General features: G+C 40.9%; 1 protein-coding gene across 4 annotated transcripts in view; it reads right to left on the bottom strand.

The window, feature by feature from the left end:
• The window catches only part of LOC124140041 (synaptotagmin-7-like), a 444,395-nt gene that overhangs the window by 161,012 nt on the left and 257,922 nt on the right, over positions 1–25,461 (bottom strand). Inside the window, exon 1 of one of the 4 annotated variants that reach the window (XM_046507390.2) lies at positions 16,509–16,594. The exons of the other annotated variants lie outside the window; for them this stretch is intronic. The gene's annotated coding sequence lies outside the window, so the exon portion shown is untranslated. Of the gene's footprint in view, positions 1–16,508; positions 16,595–25,461 lie in introns of those variants that run through there. 4 annotated transcript variants of the gene reach the window in all.

The raw sequence follows: 25,461 nt of genomic DNA, 5'->3' as shown, positions 1-25,461 counted from the left end.
TCAACTCCATAACATTTAGATAAATATCATCATAAATGTATTAGTAATAGTGGTGTTGTGATTGCTCCAGTCTCAAGTTCTCAACTGTTCTGATCTGGTATAAAGGTGTATTCACCACCTTCTACTCAGAACTTGGACAAAACAGTGAGGTACTGGCATGTGTGCGTGCGTACATACGTGCGTGGCTGCTTGTACTCGTCCAGACTGATGCCGATTTATAGTGGTAGCCCACTGAGATACCATGCCACAGTTTTAACATGAAAACCCCACTCAGACAGAGTATATTGACTCCGAGCCGACCAGTCCTTGTTTTAGCCCCCTTAATGCAGATAGCCAGACAGGTAACAACAAGTACCATCTTTTTATCTTTTGGTATGATGCAGACGGGGATCGAACCCCGGACCTTCTGTACTCCAGACGGACACTCTACCACGAGACCACGGAGGGGGTCGCTGAAGTATTTGTGTTTGTCATTGCTACATGTGATATAGTTTTGTTGACACTAACAGACATATTTTGATGATTGATTCTGTTGGGATTATCCAATCTTAATTATGAATTGACAACTAATTCCCAACACTAAGTAAAAAGAAATTAAACATTTAGAAACAGCATATTACCAGCTTTATTAAGACAATACAACTGGATTAGTTTAATATTGTCTCAATGCTATACCACAGTTACCCCACTCAGACAGAGAATACTGACACCAAGCCATCCAGTCCTGGCCTTTTCCGGTTATGCCGAACACCAGGCAGGGAAACAACAAGTACCATCTTTTAATGTCATTTGGTATGACACTGCCAGGAATCGAACCACCAACCTTCTGCTGTCCAGGCAGACGCTCTACCACTCGACCACGGAGACAGACAGCTGCATATAAATGCTATCTGCTACTGCCACAGAACTACCACAGAGTTCTCAGCTTCATCTCAGTTCAGGGGGGGCACGGGTGGCCCAGTCGTCTAAGGCGCCGCGATTCACTGTGCAGAGTTGCATCCCTTGGGCACGCCAGAAACCTATGATTGTGGGTTCGAATACCGGTTCGCCCCAATTATGATTCTAGGTTTGTCAGCACCATACCCATGCTCGTGGGTTTTCCCCGAAGTGGTAAACGTCAGAGACCTGCATCCCTTCGGGCTTTCCTCCCACATTAAGCTGACACGCCGCCATATAACTGGAATACTGTTAAAAGCGGTGTTAAACCCAACTCACCCACTCACTCAGTTCAGGGGTGGTCTGGTAGTCTAGTGGTTAAAGCGTTGGTTGGCCACACCAAAGACCCGGGTTTGATTCCCAACATGGGAACATGGGATCCCCAGCCGTGATATTGCTGGAATATTGCTAAATATTTATCCCATTGAAGCAAGAGATAGATGATGATTCTGATGGAATCAGTGGTACAGCCTGTAACTATCATAGGGTATGCCCTGTGTTAACCTTTTGAGGTTGAATGATTAGAAAACAAATTTGGTTCACTTTCGCACTCTCGTAAACAATGTCTTGATTGGTCGGATGAAAGGTTATTCATTAAAGTAACGATGCACTCAGCAATAATTCAGTTATATGATGGTGGTCTGTAAATAATCGAGTCTGAACTAGACAATCCAGTGATTGACATCATGAGCATCAAGCCATCCATTTGGGATACGATGACATGCATCATCCAAGCCAGAGAGCCTGACCTCCCGATCCCATTAGTCGCCTCTTTCAACAAGCATAGCCAACAGTCTTACGGCAAGGGTGTTATAATTGTGAGTGAGTGAGTGAGTGAGTGAGTGAGTGAGTGAGTGAGTGAGTGAGTGAGTCTTAACTCTGCATCAGCAATCTTGCAACTAAAACAAAAAACATGGCAGACTCAGGCTTTGGACAAGTCATTTTTCAGAAATATTGAAGTTTATCATCGTTCTTAGATTGCAATGTGAAAAGATATTGGCAGCATTTACGTCATGAAATTTGATCGTGAAAGAGATCAAGATGGTGAGTTCAGATATTTTATGACTGAAGAAAAGTTGGTCCATTATGAGCAGGACAATGACTTGTGGTTTTCTAGCAGGACGGCCTTCAGCATGTTGGTTTAATGCACTTACCTTCACGTTTTCATTCTGGGCAAGTGAATGTACATGCAATGAACGTCATATCATGACTTTTTACAAAAAAATATTTCTAGTTTTTCAGATCTTATTTGGTGGATTGAAATTGACTCATAAAGTGGTTTGTCGGCTTTGCATGTTGTGACAACATCATGACAAGATTCTTCCAGTGTTATCCCTGTCCATTGTCAGGTTGGAGAATTGTTGACTGGAGATGCAACAACTCCTAAATCAGTTCACTCATGTCAATACTTCCAGTTATGTTCATATGTGCATCTCTGAAGAACACTAAACCCTGGCTGTAATGCCTATATGAAATTATTCTACTGATTACACAATATTTCATATTGAATCTCTAACATATCCATGCACATTTACAGACCCATTCTTGGTGACACTTGGTACAAACGTACTTAACTCTAAGTAGGTCAATTTGTTATGAAGACGAACACTGAGGATTGGTTACAATATTAAGTTTCAATTGCCACATTTTATGTTTAAATCTTACTGAAATGATTAGAGACAGATCATATTGCCATGGATACAATATCAAAACGCAAATTAAAATACCTATATTTGAGCATCTGTTGAATGCAAACCATGTTATTTTCTTACAAAACAGCCATTGTGACCATCAGATCTTCTTTTACCCATCCACAGCATGCATGGGGGCTAACCCTGCATTTACCATGGCGTCTTCACAAGCAATCACACAAACCAACACCAGCCTCTTATGTGTGGGGGGTGGTTGGGTAGCCTTGTGGTTAAAGTGTTGGCTCGTCACGCTGAAGACTCCGGTTCGATTCCTGACATGGGTACAATGTGTGAAACCCATTTCTGGTATCCCTGCCATGATATTGCTGGAATATTGCTAAAAGCAGCGTAAAATCAAACTCAGTCACTCTTACGTGTGTTGGTTGGTTGGTTTGTTGTTTAACGCCGCACTCAGCAATATTCCAGCTATATGATGGCGGTCTGTAAATTATCGAGTCTGGACCAGACAATCCAGTGATTGATATCATGAGCATCGATCCATGCAATTTGGATCGATGACATGTATCAACCAAGTCAGCGAGCCTGACCACCCGTTCCCGTTAGTTGCCTTTTACGACAAGCATAGTCACCTTTTACGGCAAGCATGGGTTGCTGAAGACCTATTCTACCCCGGAATCTTCACGGGGCTCTTACGTGTGGACTACTGAGGACAGATGCGCTAGCAAACGGAGGGCCAGATGATAGACTTCCATAATTTCACATTTCAAAAGAGTCAATAACACGATTTGAAGATAATCCAAAGGATTAAGTTTGTGAAATGGTCTCAGAATCAACTGATAGACATCTTTGATCCCAAGCTCAAAAACTTCCAAAGCCCTGTACAAATTATTAATCCATTGACACCGCATGAAGCCAGAAGATTTCACTTTGAACAAAATCATTCACAACGGTACATCATTAGATATGTGATCCAGGCCATCAAGCAGTGATCAAGGGACAGGAAAGCTGTTAGATTTAAATGAATCTCATGAAGGGCAACTGTTTTTTTGCAATCCCAGCAACTAGCTCTTATCAACAAGGGATAAATGTCAGTTCCCCCTTCAACAATCAACTAATGAGGTGCCATTGATAATCCCACTCCATGGTCAAGCCTTTGCTCTACAGATTTTCAGTGCTTTCCCCAGGAGCTTCTGGATGAGAGGAAAGTAATATTTCATGAGTAGGGATTTAAAAAAAATATTAAAAAATATTAAAAAATATACATCACTGTCAACTCTGACAGTTTGAAATTGGCAAGATCTTTGAAACATATTTTAACCATTCATGAAAGAGACAAATGAAATTCATCATGATTAAGAATGACAGAGTACTGTTTTATGGCAGTATCTTTGAAAGGGGATCGATGAAAAGAAATCTGTATGTTGAACTCGCCGAAGAAGCCCTAACAATATCAGAAGGAGGGAAGAAAGATCGGGCAGTTCAAGCACATGACAAGAATTTCTATCAAGAAAATCTGTTTAAAGCTTGATTAATCAATGGAGCATTGTTGCAAATCATTGCCTTGTCATAAGTCAGCATCTGCGGCGTTTCTATTTTGGGAAGCCAATTTCAGAAATCATATTCGAGTGATGCAAATTGACTCTTCGCTCTCTTATTTTACGTAATTTTTTCATGTAACAAAATTAGATGAATAAAAAAGAATAGGCTTAATAATAATAATCAAAATAACATGGATTTTCCATTCACTCACTAACCCACTAACATGTCCAAATGCAACAGCCAATTGGTGAATTTGAAATTTTTAATTCATGGGTATTCAATCTGTCTGATTGACAGGAGCAGATTTGAGTTCGCAAGTGGAATGGACAATTTATTCAAGTGCTCTTTGTGAAATTGATGTTCCCTAAGTGAAATGAACACCGAGATGGTGAGTGACAAGTTTGCATGGTGTCGCATTCATCCGTTACCTTAAGTGGGTGGGTTTTTTAGACAAAAAACATCAAAAGTGTTGATCACAACGTTTTCCAAGTCTTATTTTATAAATATTGATGAAATACATGTATTGCATTGATATTCAAAAGGTCATCTTAAGATAAAGCATAAATGACTCCCAATCTCAAAAATAAACCATTCTATGACTTTGTTTGCCCAAGTTTAACCATATCAGTGCCAGCAGAATTACAGACTAGCCTGAAGTAACACATGTCAAATATTCCAGCAGCTCCTTAGCTTTGGGTGTTTACATTTCACAACTTTTGAGATACAATCGAGCATGCCCTTTCTACCAAGATTTCAAAGAGCGTCAAACGACTCTTGCTCAGAAGTTGTTTGATCAAGGTTACAACATTCAAAGCTTCAGTAAAGCTTTCAATTTTTTTTATGGTAGACATGTTGAGGATATTTCCAAATTTGATGCATCAGTGACAAAATCCCTATTTTGACTTGTACCATATGTTCCCCTGATTTTTTCAGGTGAACAATTGACTTGCCTTTGTATGTGTTTGTGATGGGTGCCACCCGTGGGGCAGGATATGCTCACCTTTTCGCAAACACCTGGTATCAGAACTATTTGAAAGAGATTCATAAACACATGCTCATGATATAGTCGTAATCGTACAATCGACACTGCTTTATGCAGAGATTTCTATTGGATATGGAAAGGGCTTGTCGCTTCATTTGAATGTTTTCCACTTTGATGAAACCCACTGGCCAGGGTATAATAGAGATAAACCAAGGTTAATAATCCTGGCAAATCTGGAACCCATGAGCAGCGGATCCTGGCACAGCTAAGGGACTGCAAAAATTAGATTAAACATTTCTAGTGCATACATGAGGTTAAGGTATGACAACCTCCTGCTCAAACCACAACTATCATGACTGTATCCCAAACCATCAATTATTGGTAAATGTCAATCGTCTGTGTTGGGCAAAGTTATCAAGTGCTTATAAAACCAGGAAGTGTGAAATGTGTGGCATAAGAACAGAGCCATATCTATCATAGCTTTATCAACATCAGCTTGATAGTATATCTTCCAGCTATTGACCCAATATGATTTTAATAACTGCATGAACATAAATATGTCTGGCCCAGTAAAGATAAGCAAAAGAAGCATGACCAATTCCTCCATACAGGCCACGCAATCTGTGAAGCTTCAGAAGACTTTATGTGTTTCATGTATTGAAAAGCTAACCTAATCTTAATGACAGCATCATAAAATTCATATTCGTTCATCCAGCGGACATTAATTGATTTAATACCACACATAGTATATCTTTCACCTCAGGCAATTGGGAATTTCTAGACACGCTAATAAAACATAGGTCAAAATCCTTAAAGGCTCATTCTGCGTATATAAGCACCTTACAGTCCCATGCTGAGTAAATCATAAAAGGTCAATGCTTGAGAATAATCAGTGTCAGTTAGCATCCGAAAGAGATTCCATTGAGCGTAAAGGCAAACTAGTGGTGAAAATTACATAAATGGATCAGTAAAAATCAGTGTTGACACTAGGTGTTCACAAAACAGTAACCATGTTCTGTTCTAACATCAGGAAGCCCCTGAAAGCCATATCATGAGTAAAAAGTCCAGCAAAGTCACACTGTAAGTACAAAAAGTCTGTAATGTCACATCATAAGTATTAACACACTGTCAAGTCACACTGTATGTATAAACACTCCATAAAGTCGCACTGTAAGTACAAAAGTTCAGTAAATGGTGACCCAGGATATGAAAGCCCCTATAAATGCACATCATGAGTAAAACCCCCTTGAATGTGTCAGTGTTTGAGTTTAAACAAGGAGGGTAAGGAGCAAGCAGAGGCACAGAGTGAACGTTGTTATTGCCAGTCAGTAACGTTCCAGCTGTAATCAAGTTAGGTGATTAAAGGCACAAGCACAGATCAATGATCTGGGCATGACGACACGCAATCAGTCTCCAAGTCCCACACTAATCTTCTTTAGTCATGCTGATGACAAGCATAGGATGCACAGGACCTATTTCTAACCATAGCTCCATGGGATGCAGAGGACCTATCCCTAACAAGAGCCCCATGGGATGCACAGGGCCTATTTCTAAACATAGCTCCATGGGATGCAGAGGACCTATCCCTAACCAGAGCCCCATGGGAAGCACAGGGCCTATTTCTAACAAGAGCCCCATGCGATGCAGACCTATCCCTAACCAGAGCCCCATGGGATGCAGAGAATCTATTCCTAACCAGAGTCCCATGGGATGCAGAGGACCTATCCCTAACCAGAGCCCCATGGGATTCAGAGGACCTATCCCCAACCAGAATACAAAGGGGTCAGAGGACCTATTCCTATCCAGGATCCCTCAAATGACATATTTAACAATATTCCGGCAATATATCCCAGACACCATTTACATGCTCCACATACTATACTCATGTGTAGAATCAAACCTGGGAACTAACGTCACCATGTACCACTAGACTGCCCAACTACCCCTAAACATCAGATATGCACATGGAATCATATATCCTTCTTTAAATGTTCAATCAAGACATTACATTTTATGTACACATGTATTTCCCAAAGCTCCCCACAGCTCCCTTTGATCCTGACACAGCAAGTGCAGGGAAGATGATATCTGTGACACCTTATACTCATTGGTTCCTGGCATGCTCCAGTCTCAGAATATTGCAGTTGACCTGTTTTAACCTGTGCCAGAAGAAATCTGTTGTGCCTAAGATCTTTTGTTTACTGCCCAATATCTTCACACTGTGAGAAAATATATGTCATATTTGGATCTTTGTTTTAACATATTGAACAGATCCCAGACAAATACATCATGGAAGGTAGTCTGACCTGGAACCTTAAATATCTAAATTGATGATGTTGTGGTGTCAGTTATCCAAATGATAATGAAAATTTCATCAATCACATTCTTTCTTTTTCTCAATATTTAAACTGTAATTTCTTTGAAAATACATACAAAAGTAATTGTCAACCCTCTTGTCTTTGGCTTTAAGTCAATGTGACCAAACCATAATTATTTGTAATCTAAGCCGTTTTCAGATAATGGAAGAATATCACAATGTCAAAGGTATCCTGGACTTCCTTAGGATACCTAGGGGCATCTTGGGCTAAATGGGGGTGCCTAAGGGTCTTTTGGGCTTCTGTAGAATAACTGGGGGTCTTCTGGGCTTCTGTAGAATAACTGGGGGTCTCCTGGGCTCCATAGAATACCTTGGGGTCTCCTGGGCATCTACAGAATAACTAGGGGTCTCCTGGGCTTCTATAGAATAACTAGGGGTCTTCTGGGCTTCTACAAAATAACTGGGAGTCTCCTGGGCATCTACAGAATAACTAGGGGTCTTCTGGGCTTCTATAGAATAACTAGGGGTCTTCTGGGCTTCTACAAAATAACTGGGGGTCTCCTGGGCATCTACAGAACACCTAGGGGTCTCCTGGGCATCTAAAGAATACCTAGGGGTCTCCTGGGCATCTACAGAATGCCTAGGGGTCCCCTGGGCATCTACAGAATACCTAGGGGTCTCCTGGGCTCCATAGAATATCTAGGGGTCTCCTGGGCATCTACAGAATACCTAGGGGTCTCCTGGGCATCTACAGAATACCTAGGGGTCTTCTGGGCTTCTATAGAATAACTAGGGGTCTTCTGGGCTTCTATAGAATAACTAGGGGTCTTCTGGGCTTCTACAAAATAACTGGGGGTCTCCTGGGCATCTACAGAATAACTAGGGGTCTTCTGGGCTTCTATAGAATAACTAGGGGTCTTCTGGGCTTCTACAAAATAACTGGGGGTCTCCTGGGCATCTACAGAACACCTAGGGGTCTCCTGGGCATCTAAAGAATACCTAGGGGTCTCCTGGGCATCTACAGAATGCCTAGGGGTCTCCTGGGCATCTACAGAATACCTAGGGGTCTCCTGGGCTCCATAGAATATCTAGGGGTCTCCTGGGCATCTACAGAATACCTAGGGGTCTCCTGGGCATCTACAGAATACCTAGGGGTCTCCTGGGCATCTACAGAATACCTAGGGGTCTCCTGGGCTTCTATAGACTAACTAGGGGTCTCCTGGGCTTCTATAGACTAACTAGGGGTCTTCTGGGCTTCTACAAAATAACTGGGGGTCTCCTGGGCATCTACAGAACACCTAGGGGTCTCCTGGGCATCTAAAGAATACCTAGGGGTCTCCTGGGCATCTACAGAATGCCTAGGGGTCCCCTGGGCATCTACAGAATACCTAGGGGTCTCCTGGGCTCCATAGAATATCTAGGGGTCTCCTGGGCATCTACAGAATACCTAGGGGTCTCCTGGGCATCTACAGAATACCTAGGGGTCTTCTGGGCTTCTATAGAATAACTAGGGGTCTTCTGGGCTTCTATAGAATAACTAGGGGTCTTCTGGGCTTCTACAAAATAACTGGGGGTCTCCTGGGCATCTACAGAATAACTAGGGGTCTTCTGGGCTTCTATAGAATAACTAGGGGTCTTCTGGGCTTCTACAAAATAACTGGGGGTCTCCTGGGCATCTACAGAACACCTAGGGGTCTCCTGGGCATCTAAAGAATACCTAGGGGTCTCCTGGGCATCTACAGAATGCCTAGGGGTCTCCTGGGCATCTACAGAATACCTAGGGGTCTCCTGGGCTCCATAGAATATCTAGGGGTCTCCTGGGCATCTACAGAATACCTAGGGGTCTCCTGGGCATCTACAGAATACCTAGGGGTCTCCTGGGCATCTACAGAATACCTAGGGGTCTCCTGGGCTTCTATAGACTAACTAGGGGTCTCCTGGGCTTCTATAGACTAACTAGGGGTCTTCTGGGCTTCTACAAAATAACTGGGGGTCTCCTGGGCATCTACAGAACACCTAGGGGTCTCCTGGGCATCTAAAGAATACCTAGGGGTCTCCTGGGCTTTTTCAGAATACCTAGAGGTTTCCTGGGACCTTGCTTGGGGATCCCCAAGAGCCCCATCTTTCAGGCATGTGATGAGACTTGGTTGTGCTCATGACAAAAGTGCTGGAATCAGTGTTTCCACAATCAGTCATCATTACTTCCTGCTCTTGGGCATTGGTGTGGCCCTTTAAAGAGTTGTGTCTTCATAGCAGCCTCAATCTGCTGATTTTAATGCTTGAATCTCAGATTCATCCTGATTATCATCTTTGTTTTGTCAGTGGCATCCATAGTTGTGAATTTCAAAAGTTAAAATTTACAGCAGTCAGTTTTGGATTTCCCCCCACATTAAAATGGAATGAGTACAAATGACAACAGAAATACACTCAAATAATTCACTCACTCTGCCCTTCCATATAGTGCTAGCTCATTGAGATACCATGCCACAGTTTATCAAGAATACCCACTCAATCACATTTTATATGGACTCTTGAGCCGACCAAACATTGTGATATCCCCTTAATGCCGAGTGCAAGGAAGAAAAATATTTTATTACAAGTAGCATCTTTAACGTGTTTTGGTATGACATTACAAGGAATCGAACCACTGATTCCACTAGCAGTCACTGTTTCCCAGCAGTGAGTAGGTACCCAGTAGGATGAGATGGTTATGTGGCTGTTAACCTTCTAGCACCTCACAGGCAGCTTGGGTTGTATACTCCCCAGGGAGCTGAGAATGAAAATCCATTGACCGGGGTAATAATAGTGTAGTGCTATGAGCATCCACTCGGTGAATGGAATCTGGGCCTTTATAAATGCACTTATTATTATTATTATTATTATTATTATTATTATTATTATTATTTACACTATACCACAGTGGTGGTCCACAGACCAAGGATCATAACTGAGAAAATCTGAGAAAATAAAGCCACAAGTGGCAGATAGTGGCAAACTGTCACTACAACTCTGTGCAGTGAGCTGCAGTGCCTTAAACCACATGGTGCTTTCTGGAAATGGAATTAACTGAAGACTGTCCACGCGCTGTCAGGACAGAAGAGCACCAAACACCTTGTCACCAACTCACCAAGGTAATCGGACTCCAAACTTTACTCTCACGATTTTCACTGTCAAATAAATACCCACTAAGTTAATATCAAAACACCTCAAGTGCTTGGGGTATTATGGAAAGAAAATCCAACGCCTTAAGATACAACATGGGCCAGATGAAAAAACCCATCTTGACAGAGCCTCAGTAAGTCCTTGCAACAAACTATCCAAACCTTGAAAACACAACATGACACATGTCAGAACGACTTCACCTTAAGCGCAAATAATTAATTCCCTTCCCATTACGCCCTCCCCACATCAATATCTCCCGCCAAGAACTTGATGTCAGCACCATACCATGTGTCAAAGCATCAAAAGAAAAAAACACCATGTTGTCAATGTCATTGACTAGCCAATAAAACACCAATTTGTTGTTCATTAGAAACATAGCATGAGAATCCACATGTGCCATGAGCCTTCTACATCTTGTCAACTGTGAGGAACCTGGTACAACGTGTCAAAGACACAATCATCAAGGGCATCAAGCAAGCACTACTTATTAAACATTTGTGTCTTAGATCAAAGCCAGGAAAGTAGGAATATGCTAGTGACAGTGACGTGGTGAATTTGGGGCAATAAGAAGATAAACCTAGTGTGATTTCAATGCAAGGTTTCAAACTTCAATTTGATACCTGTAAATATGAATTGATACTGAACATGGTTTCGAAGTTGAAACACTTGTTTCAGGTACCCAAACAGTAATTTTTAATATAATACTTGAACCACGGCATTGAGACAAAGTATAATCACAGAGATGCAGTGAGCATCATTCGACCTGACATCCCTTAAGAAAAATGAAACTTTTATAATGTTTTCTTCTGAAGTACACACCACTACTATTATGACGTCATAAAGTCATATTTCTAATACTGTAAAATTATGAGGTGAGGTGAAATCTGGTTTAACATCGCGTCCAAGATTATTGCACTTATATAGCGACGTGCATGCAGGTGTGTGTGTTTTTGTGTGTGTTTTAGTGTGTGTTGCTGCTTGTACTAGTCCGAACTGATGCCGATTTATAGTGCTAGCTCACTGAGATACCATGCCACAGTTTAACATGAATAACCCGCTCAGACACAGTATACTGACTCCGAGCCAACCAGTCCTTGTTTTAGCCCCTTAATGCCGAGTGCCAGACAGGGTAACAACAAGTACCATCTGTTTATGTCTTTTGGTATGAAGCGGCTTTTCTTATTCTTTTTTTATCAAAGTTGATAAAATTGAAAATACTATGTCCCAAAATGACATGTTTTCAGCCCACTTCAACCATTCCATGTACAAACATAAGTGAAAGCCATCAGTAGCGCCATTAGGCTCCACACAATGAACCAGATTCCTTCCCTCCATACAGTCCCTAAGTACATTTAAACATTGCTAATGCATCACTGACTATCCAGAATGATCATCATTAAGCTCCTACGCTGGGAATCCTAGTGATAAGCACACACTTGTGACAGCATTTAGAACGGTCAATGTATCAAAGGTCTCCAGTGTCCAATAGTGGTCAATCGGTCATCATCAGCTCGTTGTGCCATGCTGGAAGAATGATAGGACTTGTGGTGCAGCCCGTATGGCTATATTCAAGAACCATCAGGGCAAGTTTGTGAGACAATATGTATGACCAGAATTCCAGAGTGTTGTATGAGTAATGGTATATGAATGGAATTCCTATGGGACTCTTGCAGTGTTAAATGCCATGATTTAGTCTTCAAGTAGCAGAATGGTTACACTTATTTATGGAAATCAAACACACTTCATGAACAGAATTCTTCAAGCTACAGATGGCATGGGTAATTTTGAAAAGGTTTTGACCTGAGGCCAATATAGATTTGTTGATGTGTATATATTATCAGGTTTTATTGAATATTAAACTATATAGACTACATATTATTATTGACAGAATGGGAAATAACAGAAAAAACACATATGCAATGAACCCTTTTCAATTTAATTCAAAATAGTATAAGAATAGGTCTAACCGGACAATTTATTTAAAATGAGATATTTTACTCTGATACAATACATCTCTGACTGAAGATCTGAGGGCACCCCTACAGGAAGTTATGTCGGGGAAACTTTTTTATCAGCTTATCAGCATCGAGGCTTCTCAATTCCTGGTACAAGTGGGTGAAGCATTCAGATAAGCATGTTTTTTTTATTTTGAAAACAAAACAGAATCAATGAATTCCGAGCACAAAAAAATAATGCAACGCAATTATATTGTTGTGGATATTTTATACATCCTGTCGTTTGACTATTTGAGTGTTGTAGCAGTTTTCTGTGACTAACATCACATTTCCAAATGGAGGCAGTAAAGAAATGATGTGCAAATTGTTTAAGAAAGGTGACATTTGATTTGCTCAAGAACCCACACAGCCTTCAGATTATTTGGGATGTCAGAGTTTGCCTAGCGTTCACCTGACATGACCTTCTATGGAGGTATACTCAAATACTGATGGAGTGAGGTATCCAATCTGAGTGAAAGACCTGATTTTAATGATGGGGTCAGACATGGTGGTCTGAATTAATCGAATCTTGACCAGACAATCCAGTGATTGATATCATGAGCATCGATCCACGCAATTGGGATAATGACATGCATCAACCAAGTCTGTGAGCCTGACAACCCGATCCCGTAGTTGCCTTTTTACAGCAAGCAAGGGTTGCTGAAGACCTATTCTATCCCGGATCTTCAAGGGTGTAGTCCATGAAGATGTCTCTGTGTGTGTGTGTGTGTGTGTGTGTGTGTGTGTGTGTGTGTGTGTGTCTGTGTGTGTGTGTGTGTGTGTGTGTGTGTGTGTGTGTGTGTGTGTGTGTGTGTGTGTGTGTGTGTGTGTGTGTGTGTGTGTCTGTGTGTGTGTGTGTGTGTTTATGTGTGTGAATGTTGGTTAATACCGCTGTAATATTCAAGCTATATCAGCAACCAAAAGAATCATGTAAATGTCAAAGTCCCGTGCCGCCCGTGTACAGTGACACACATTAACTAGGTCAGACCACCCAATCCAATGTTGTTGCCTCTTATGACAAGCAATGGAGTGTTGACAACCTGTACAGAGGAGGTACAGTCTACACCAACAAGTTTGTTTGTTTGTTTGTTTGATGCCACACTCAGCAATATTCCAGCTTTTTGACAGCAGTCTGTAAATAGTCAAGTCTGGACTAGACAATCCAGTGACTGACATCATGAGCATCGATGACATGCATCAATCAAGTCAGCAAGCCTGACCACCTAATCCCGTTAGTCACCCTTATGACAAGCATGGGTTGCTGAAGACCTATGCTCTACCAGGATCTTCACAGGTATCCCATCCCAAGTATCCCAAGGTTGATACTATTTGTATTATGAATTCTAAATAAGACTTATCAGACCTCACACATAGAAACCAGCAGTCCTGGCAACAGTGATTTGCACATCATAATGAAATAGCGCAACATCAGAAGTATTATGAAAAACAATAATGATAATTTTTTCTTGTATCCAGTATGTAACCATAAGCTGTCCCTTTCCACTTGTACAAGATACAATCCAACTCAGTTATCAATGAATCGTTAATGACAGAGAATGTCCTTCCACATGGAGATGTTCCTAACAGTAATCATCAGAAAATCAGGGTTTCTGCGTTAACAAGAGTTAACTACATGAATGGGTGAGATTTTCGTTGTAAGACAACGTCAACAACATTCAAGCTATTTACTGACTGTGGGTCACTCAGCCGGTGGTTGACGTCATGAGCAGCACCAACAAAGTCAGGGTACAACCACACAATCATGTCACACATAACCAACTCATGCTACACCTGTAAGCCGGTGGTTGACGTCATGAGCAGCACCAACAAAGTCAGGGTACAACCACACAATCATGTCACACATAACCAAATCATGCTACACCTGTAAGCCGGTGGTTGACGTCATGAGCAGCACCAACAAAGTCAGGGTACAACCACACAATCATGTCACACATAACCAACTCATGCTACACCTGTAAGCCGGTGGTTGACGTCATGAGCAGCACCAACAAAGTCAGGGTACAACCACACAATCATGTCACACATAACCAACTCATGCTACACCTGTAAGCCGGTGGTTGACGTCATGAGCAGCACCAACAAAGTCAGGGTACAACCACGCAATCATGTCACACATAACCAACTCATGCTACACCTGTAAGCCGGTGGTTGACGTCATGAGCAGCACCAACAAAGTCAGGGTACAACCACACAATCATGTCACACATAACCAACTCATGCTACACCTGTAAGCCGGTGGTTGACGTCATGAGCAGCACCAACAAAGTCAGGGTACAACCACACAATCATGTCACACATAACCAAATCATGCTACACCTGTAAGCCGGTGGTTGACGTCATGAGCAGCACCAACAAAGTCAGGGTACAACCACGCAATCATGTCACACATAACCAACTCATGCTACACCTGTAAGCCGGTGGTTGACGTCATGAGCAGCACCAACAAAGTCAGGGTACAACCACACAATCATGTCACACATAACCAAATCATGCTACACCTGTAAGCCGGTGGTTGACGTCATGAGCAGCACCAACAAAGTCAGGGTACAACCACACAATCATGTCACACATAACCAACTCATGCTACACCTGTAAGCCGGTGGTTGACGTCATGAGCAGCACCAACAAAGTCAGGGTACAACCACACAATCATGTCACACATAACCAACTCATGCTACACCTGTAAGCCGGTGGTTGACGTCATGAGCAGCACCAACAAAGTCAAGGTACAACCACACAATCATGTCACACATAACCAACTCATGCTACACCTGTAAGCCGGTGGTTGACCCCATGAGCAGCACCAACAAAGTCAGGGTACAACCACACAATCATGTCACACATAACCAACTCATGCTACACCTGTAAGCCGGTGGTTGACGTCATGAGCAGCACCAACAAAGTCAGGGTACAACCACACAATCATGTCACACATAACCAACTCATGCTACACCTGTAAGCCGGTGGTTGACGTCATGAGCAGCACCAACAAAGTCAGGGTACAACCACACAATCATGTCACACATAACCAACTCATGCTACTCCTGTAAGCCGGTGGTTGACGTCATGAGCAGCACCAACAAAGTCAGGGTACAACCACGCAATCATGTCACACATAACCAACTCATGCTACACCTGTAAGCCGGTGGTTGACGTCATGAGCAGCACCAACAAAGTCAGGGTACAACCACACAATCATGTCACACATAACCAACTCATGCTACACCTGTAAGCCGGTGGTTGACGTCATGAGCAGCACCAACAAAGTCAGGGTACAACCACACAATCATGTCACACATAACCAACTCATGCTACACCTGTAAGCCAGGACCTAGCTTCAGGACCTGTATTCCAAACCCATATTCAGGACCTGTTATTCTGGTCCTATATTTTAGGACCTTTTATTTAGAACCCAATGTTCTGAACCGATACATAATGAACCTATTTTCAGGACCTATTATTTTGCTCCTATATTTAGGACCAATTACTCTGGCACAGTCATTCAGGAACCTATTTTTCAGATAAATGGACTTACATTCAGAAGCTATTTTCTGACCCAAATCCTTATTAAGCCCATTAATACATCTTCCCTTTATTTTTCTCTGACTGAAAAGTATATTTCCAAATGTTTGTTTTTTAAATTCCAGCCTTCCCAAAACATATGTCAGTTTAAAAATTTGTTATGTTACAGGAAATGAATATCAGCAAAGTGAAAGCCTTGATAGGCGTGTTCAATATCATTTATCTGTCAACAAGATCATTACATCAATTTGCAACAGGTCACTGAGTACAGTCATTCAAAATCAGAAGCAGTGAAAAGATTTCATCCCTGTAATCAAAACGAGATTATCAATAAGTAATTTTTTACCCAGCGACACGCAGGTGTATTGATTGCCAATATTTACCTGGAAGCACCGTCAAGTAACACTCCGATGTCCGTACTCACAGTCAATGCAACGCTCCTCAAGTCACACACTGGTGTTTGTTGTTGTGAACAACCACTTGTGAACAGTCCATAATGTATGCAGGCATATGATCACTTTAATGTGGGGGCCAGTGTAAATTGGGAAAACAATTACATGCGATAATAAATCTATTCATGAAAGGTCATGCATTGTTATTCAGACAAGGTCAGTGTAATTTTGAATGTGTTGACATTCCTGCAAAATTAATTGTTTCGTTATTGCTCTCACATAAACGGCCTCAGGGGAGTGGGCTGACTTTATTTCGGCACAGGCGATGAAAATACAATAATTGTAGACTTAATCAGACAATATTAACATGTCTGCATAGGAAGCGAGGAGAACTTCTGACATAGAATGCAAGGTTAAAACTAACACCTTGAACCAGTCTTCAAAATAAGATATATATATCAAAAACTGTTGATATTTTAATACTTAATTAACATATAAATATGACCCAAATATGGTTGGGTAATTCATTATGTTGGGTAATTCTGAAACTTTGAATCAGGAAATTATTCTTCTCAAAACATTTTCCATATATTTTTCAGATAATAATAATGATAATTATAATAAAAGTGACAGAACCAACATACATTACTGCCAAAAGTCCATATGTAATGCATGGTGCCATAGACTGATAAGGTACATATTTGGGTAAAGTAAGATTCAAGATTCAGGCAGCAACACTTGATTGTTTGAGTGAGTGAGTGAGGGTTTACACTGCTTTTAGTAATATTTCAGCAATATCAATACGGGGGATAACACAAATGGGCTTCACACATTGTACCCATGTCGGAAATGGAACCCAGGTTTTCGGCGTGACAAGCGAACGCTTTAACCACTAGGCTACCCGATGCCCCTTTCTTGTCTGGTGCAATTCTGGCTACTTCTACCTACCCCACTTTGGTTCATAGCCATTGGATACCTTCAGTTCAGTGAAGAAAAGAATAATGCTGTTCAGTATTTTTCAAAATCCCAAATCATCAAAATGTACCAGTGCACCAGTAGACCGATCTGTGTAGCAAGTTTCATTCTGAAATATTCAACAATTTTGGACTTCTTCTACGCGAACAAGCACAACCCTAATTTACAGTAAAATCCAACTTGTCGGCATGAAAACATAAAAAATAATAAAAAATAAATATCCCAAATCATCAAAAGACACCAGTTCACCACTTGACTGATCTGCACAGCAAGTTTCATATGGAAATATTCAACGGTTTTGGAGTTCTGCTTCATTAACGGAAAACAGACGGCTGAAAGATTTTTCAAACCGGGGGCATAACAAGGGCCTTAAGCCACTTGAACACCCAATCTCAATGGAAATACATTTAAATTCATGTATATTCCAAAGTTCCTAGTTGTACCCTGTTTAATTAAAGGAGGCCATCACACAAAGAGATCCAGAGGGGAGGTGATGGTGTTTGCACAACCCCCACACACACCCCACTCACATCTCATCCCCTCTTCCTCTTCCTGAAGTCTACCAAAAGTTGGATGATCAGGTATTTTAAGTATAAGTGTGTCAAAACAATATGACAAAGTCATCTGATGATTTATTCCGAAAATGCACCCCTCCGTTTCCCAAAGCGGTGACCGCACTTCATTCAAAAGACATGAGCTTTCCCTGACCAAAGCATACCAGCTAAAACACAACCTTTGGAATTTTTTAAACCATCGCCAGATGTTCTCCAGCATTCCTGCGAGGCTTCTAAACTCGTTCCGAAACTGATCCTTGACTCACCTTCGGCATTTGTACACCATAACCAATCTCAAAGGCGCAATATCAGATACTGGCAAAATCCATCATCAAGATATTTCATAATTCATGATACAAATCTGATTTACGTTCCAATATTGGCAATATGAAAACAAAAAGTTCCTGCCCCAGTGCCATAACAGAATGCTGGAAAGGTGTGGGGATTTATTGCAAATCACTACATCTCGGCCTCACAAAACAGGATTTGGGGCTAAATTCATGTACTTTTTCTGACCTTCAATAACCTTATATTTTCATAGGAAAGAATGCTGCTTATATAATATTGAGAAAAGAACAAAATCTCTCCTGAAAAATTAGATTTCACCACAGATCTATCAACCCAAAGCACCTGCTTTGAATCGATACATTGTTCTTTAGTCCATTTGGCCCCTGGGTATTTTGGGATACCAGGAAGAGATCTTAATACCAACGGTTTTTGTAATAAACAAATAAATCTAGGCTGCTAAATGTATTTGGAAATGGATCACACTTTCTTTCTTAATAATTCATGCTATGCTGTAAACTTTCTAGTTCCCTTGAGGAAAGCTTCAGCATCAAATTGCACAACAAATCAATACAAGGTGTGGAAGAAACCTTGAAACAGTAAGCCTCTAGATATATACCTAAAGCATAGTTACAATGAAGCCTCTTGCCCAGGCGAAGTGAGTGAGTGAGTGAAATGTGGTCTATTGAAGCTGTACTGAACCACTTATTGTAATTGAGGTCTCATCCCGTCCAGATGTACACCCAAATGGACTTACTATTAGTATTAGTATTAGTATTATTAGTATCATGCCACAATCAACAATATTCAAACTGTGACACTAATGATGGTTATTTATATAAACCATCAGTTATTTAATATAAAGAACTGGACTGACCTTTATCAGGGCTCATTAAACGTTGGGCTCTTCAAGATTGCACATGTTCCTATAACGTTTTTACGTCATTAATTTAGACCAGCCTATGTTTCATCTTTGATAAATTTATGAGATCAGGTGCAACCTGGTTGTCTCGTGCAACTGGATTTTTATTTCATGCACCTGGTGCAGGTGCAATCATTTTCCTTCAATTGAGCCATACAAACAAACATGAGCCCGGGGATCTAGGGAATATAGTGAGTGAGTATGATTTTACGCCGCTTTTAGCAATATTCCAGCAATATCACGGTGGGGTCACAGAAATGGGCTTCACACATTGTACCCATGTCGGGAATCGAACCCGGGTTTGCTTTCACCACTAGGCTACCCGACTGCCCCTAGGGAATATATAATCCCTAGGTTGACACTTCCACAATGCCAGTATGTCCATTATACATGAACCATCCATCCTTCATGTTTTGCAGTCACTCACATTTTCTGGTTCTGGATCTAGTCAGGATTATTACAGCTTCATAAAGGCAGTCTGTAAATAATCAAGTCTTGACAAAACCAGTGGTTGGCAGCATGAGCAAAAACTCATGGCACCAGAGTGCAACCTGCACATCTCAACCTAGGGCAACCAGTAGGAGTATGTCTACCGCCATAGCTTTTAAAACAGAGAACTTGTATATCTCAAAGAGCAACCTATAGCTTCGTATGTCCCACCATAGCAGACATCTTAATGTACTTGTATATACCAGAGGGCAACCTGCAGACCTTTATCACAATATCATATCTCTGAGTACTTGTATTTTTCAGAAGACAACATGTAGATCTCTACCACAATATCATATTTCTCTCTGTACGTGTATATCTTCAAGTGCAACCTACAGACCTCTACCACAATATCATATCTCTGAGTACTTGTATTTTTCAGAAGGCAACCTGCAGACCTCTACCACAATATCATATCTCTGAGTACTTGTATTTTTCAGAAGGCAACATGTGGATCTCTACCACAATATCATAATTCTCTCCGTACTTGTATATCTTCAAGGGCAACCGGTAGATCTCTACCACAATATCATATCTCTCAGTGTACTTGTAATCTTAGAGGGCAACCAGTAGATCTCTACCTCAGCCCTTAAAGCATACATCTGGAGAGTACTTGGAGAAGGTGACATGACACTTGTGAACAGACTTGGCTGGAGGCTGCCCTGATGCACAGCCTTCTCCTCCAGGCCCTGCAATAGACCTGAAGGTCACAATCATTTCTGTGACCACTTTCCACATACAGACACAGCCCATTATATGTCAAGTGGAGTTTAGCTGCCTCTTCACATCCACCAGCACTAGCCCACACCTGTAGGCAACAGCTTGCCAAACAATATTGTTGTAAATATTTGATGACAACATACTCTAGATGGACCAAAATGGCATGGCATTCAAAAATTACAATTATTTTCTCCCTCTCACATGTTCACATTCTGTGGCTTGGAGAAAGATCATTTCTGATTTTTTATATTTTTACCACCAAAGACTTTGGAAATCAGTGCCAGTACTAAACAGGTTCACACAAAAGGTCACACAGATGGTCAAATGGACCAGTGGTTAGAGACCGATATTTATCAGCTACAAAACCATACATTTATTACTTTAAATCTATGAGAATGAATTTCTATAAAAGAAAAACACCTTGCAACAATTATTTGGGGGGCAGGCAAATTTTTTTTCAACAGCATGCAGCATAATTATTTTTTTATTTTTTTCAAGAAGTTTCAGGAAGAATTTATTTTTGTCGATAAAATCCCAGGCATCCCCCTAGAATATTAAATGGGCAGTCCCTAATTATAATAATACTCCGGAAAATGTTCCCCAGTCCCATTTTAAACACTGATTGTTGAAAGAAAAGCATAAAACACATTACATTTAGCCCTGATTCTTATCATCACTAAAAACTTTCCGTGCTTTTGCAACCAAAGGTGGAGGAGGGCATTATTTGCTTGGGACAATATCATATTGTATGTGTGTGAGATATCCTCGGAAACCAAGTCCAACATGACCTGTCAGTACATAGCCAATCACAAAACACCGTAATCAGTGCACGAGATGGGGGTTATATTAATACAGATATGGAAAGTACCGTTCCATGTTTTGTGAGGGAGTGTTGTGAGACCACTCAGCTGTGTGGCACTCACTCACTCACTCACTCACTCATTCACGCACTTCAACCATACCAATGTCGCTCCCAGGGACCAACAACATCACATATTCATTGCTCAAGTAATAGTTTAACAGTCAAAAATGGTATTGGTCATTACCAGTAGGTAGAAACACTGTAAGACAGATGTGAACTATTTGTTATACATTGAAACTAGCAATATATGTTCACAGCCAAACTTTTTCCCCTGAAATTGCTGTCAGCCCTGCTAAAGTATTGTGTCAGTGTACAATTGAGACCATCTCTATCAATTCAGTATAAGGTTGGTTAATGAGCATTCTACCATACATTTGCAAAAAAAACAGCACTTGATTCTGATTGGTCAATGAAGGGTATTAAATCCCAATAACCACCTCAGACTGAAACAGGTGATTTGACGACTGCGGTGCACTCGGTTAAAAATTTAATTTAGTGTGGTTGGATCTACAGGAAACCTCTCAATATTGAAAACACAGTAGATTTATCTCCTAATTTGAAACCTTTCAAATCTACAATGTTCTCAAGTAATCACATGGGGCTCATTTCCTGTGACTGACATTTGCATGCTACAAGCTGTTCCAGGTATACAGAGCATGCACAAGATGTCCTACTACAATTAAACTCATTGCATGATCAAATCAGTTCTTCAATTTTCTCTAGCTATAGAAGAACTACGTAAACGTGTCTGTCCATCACAGGTGTTCCATGGTAATTCAGTACAAATGTCCCTCATAATTTACGCCTTTGTGTTTGGTAGGTAAGTGTTCTCAAGGATGTTTCTTCTTCAAGATATGATTTGTTTGTTTGTTTATTTGTTGTTTAATGGCGCACTCAGCAATAGTCCATCTATATGATGGCGGTCTGTAAATAATCGAGTCTGGACCAGACAATACAGTGATTGACATCATGAGCATCGATCCACGCAATTGGGATACGATGACATGCATCAACCAAGTCAGCGAGCCTGACCACCCAATCCTGTTAGTCGCCTCTTACGACAAGCATAGTCGCCATTTACGGTAAGCATGGGTTGCTAAAGACCTATTCTACCCCAGATCTTCATGGATCTTCAAGACATGCACAAAGCATTAGCTGTCACATCAAAGCTGAAGCAACCTCATACAAATGACAATCTACGGAACAATAAAAGTTTGTTCAGCAATACCACACTATAACTGAACAGTAATTGAACATAGTTCCTGTTGAACCAAGCTTGTAAAAACCTCGTCCCCTTCAACACAAAACGGGGATTTGGTGGCTTCAGTGTGTGGTGAGTGCTCATGCTATTAACCAGCAGTTTGCCTGCCCCAGCCTGAACTCCCTGGATCCTAGGCCAGTGCACGTGACCAGCTGAGGTGCCAATCCTAATCAGTTGGGTTGAAAAAGAGTCATGTTAATAACAGTACCATGTTCAAGATCAGAAGTAATATTGGTGTACATTCAATTTGTTCCCTATCTGCACCCACAAAGATCAATAAAAAACAGATGAGTGGGTTTTAACATAACAACCAATCAGAATCCTTGTTACACTATGTGAATTTAAAACATGGCTCTCATTGGTTGGCATAGATTCCATGAAAGCTTCATGTCACTGGTGATTTAACAATTTGCTCTCCGTGATATTTTATGCATGTAAATAATTGAAACAACAGTAAAAATTGTAAGTTAGGGGAGGACAAGCGTAATAGCATAGGGCAAAATGGGACTGGTTGTCATCTCTGTGTAATATAGATCAGAGGAAGGAAGAAGCAATGCCTGTGGGAACAGTACACTGACAATTATGACTTTAACTGACATTTATAATTCTAAAAACGAAAAGGCAGAAGAAATAAAAAATCGAAAAAAGAAAGACTAGTGAACACAAACAAACATACAAAAAAGTATTTTGTTTATAACTGCCATAATTTTTTAAAACAGGCAGCAAAAAGATGTGATGCGTATGCAGTTCTGACAAGGTTTCAAAACGTTTTTGGAAAACATTTTTGCAAGTGTCAAAACGTCATTGAAAACATTGGCAAGATCTCTGGCAGGTTATACTCTCATCAACTGTTGCAGACACTTGACAAACGTTGTTAGCAAACTCGTTACACTTGTTATATAATATCAGTTAACTTACATTTATCTAATGCCCTTACCAGTCTGGGGCTAGACAGAGTAATAAGTGACCAGTGTGAAAGGGACAGACTGTCCAAGTGCAATTATTGTCCTCAACAATGGCAAGATTGATATACATCATCAAAATTGAGTCTACTGACAAAAAAAGTGGGTTTTGACTGACTTGAATGCAATTTTCTAGGATTGCTATTTTGTCCAAGCCCAGACTCTGAGTTGTCTAGTCATATTTAGTTTTAATGATAAAGGCCCGGAGTTATGCAGGTCTCAGACATGTACCACTTTGGTAAATTAACCTGAGAGAATGACGTGGCGCTGACAGGCCAAGAGTCATCCCGGGAATGAATCAGTAGATCCTGTGGAGACACAACTCAACACAGTGAGCACTTTAGGCACCGACCATTTGATATTCTGGGGAAGGGACTGACTGTTCCTTTTGAAAAATAATTTCTCCAAGAAAATAAAGCAAAATAATATTTTGGGTCAAGTTTTAGAAAAGAAACCAGTTGTTTTTTGTGCAGGAGGGAGGTCATTAAACAAACACAAAAACAACATCACTCATCGTTTCAGAGAAAACAGTTTTGTGTGTGGCAGTGGCAGCAAAAACAATATGTCTTAAACAAAAAAAAACATCCCTCCAAGAATGTTAACAGGTCAGTCCTTTAGAGCATAGTATTGCACCTCAGCAACTGACTCAAACTTGGATCTCTACATCACACAACACCTTCCTTGGCAACTGTCCCAAACTTAGATCTCTACATCACACAACATCTTCCATGGCAACTGTCCCAAACTTGGATCTCTACATCACACAACACCTTCCTTGGCAACTGACCCAAACTTAGATCTCTACATCACACAACACCTTCCTTGGCAACTGACCCAAACTTGGATCTCTACATCACACAACACCTTCCTTGGCAACTGACCCAAACTTAGATCTCTACATCACACAACACCTTCCTTGGCAACTGACCCAAACTTGGATCTCTACATCACACAACATCTTCCATGGCAACTGACCCAAACTTAGATCTCTACATCACACAACATCTTCCATGGCAACTGACCCAAACTTAGATCTCTACATCACACAACACCTTCCTTGGCAACTGACCCAAACTTAGATCTCTACATCACACAACATCTTCCATGGCAACTGACCCAAACTTAGATCTCTACATCATACAACATCTTCCATGGCAACTGTCCCAAACTTAGATCTCTACATCATACAACATCTTCCATGGCAACTGACCCAAACTTAGATCTCTACATCACACAACACCTTCCTTGGCAACTGTCCCAAACTTAGATCTCTACATCATACAACATCTTCCATGGCAACTGACCCAAACTTAGATCTCTACATCACACAACCCCTTCCTTGGCAACTGTCCCAAACTTAGATCTCTACATCATACAACACCTTCCTTGGCAACTGACCCAAACTTGGATCTCTACATCACACAACACCCTCCTTGGCAACTGACCCCAAATCAATGTTAACAATATCCACATCCACACAACTACATGCAGAAAGCTTTACACTGTATGAATGACCTGTCAAGCCGGAGTACACTCCTAGACTATTTGACAAAAAGATTACCTCTCAATCTTGATGTCACAATCATTATCATGACAGTTGATGTATTTAAGAATGAAATTCAGGCAAAAACACCATGCCTAGGATTCTGAAGAGTGACAGAACCTATCAAACTAAAATGATAAAATTGGCATATTCAATTATTCTTGCCAAAAACTTTTTGTTTTGTGTGGAAAAATGATTGATTCATGTCAAAACAGTCATTACCTGAAATCTTTGTGCAAGAAAAATGCAGACTTTTTTATACTTCATCTTTGACAGTACATGAATGAGGCGAGGGTCTACATTCTACTGCTTGCTGGCTTAAAGTTCCTATACTTACTAATATATCACATAAAACCTCATGAAAACACAAG

Source organism: Haliotis rufescens, unplaced genomic scaffold, assembly GCF_023055435.1.
Source record: "Haliotis rufescens isolate VD_foot unplaced genomic scaffold, xgHalRufe1.0.p SCAF_5, whole genome shotgun sequence".
Lineage (NCBI taxonomy): Eukaryota > Metazoa > Mollusca > Gastropoda > Lepetellida > Haliotidae > Haliotis > Haliotis rufescens.
Note: the sequence above shows the minus strand (reverse complement) of the source record. Positions and strands in the feature narration are given on the sequence as shown.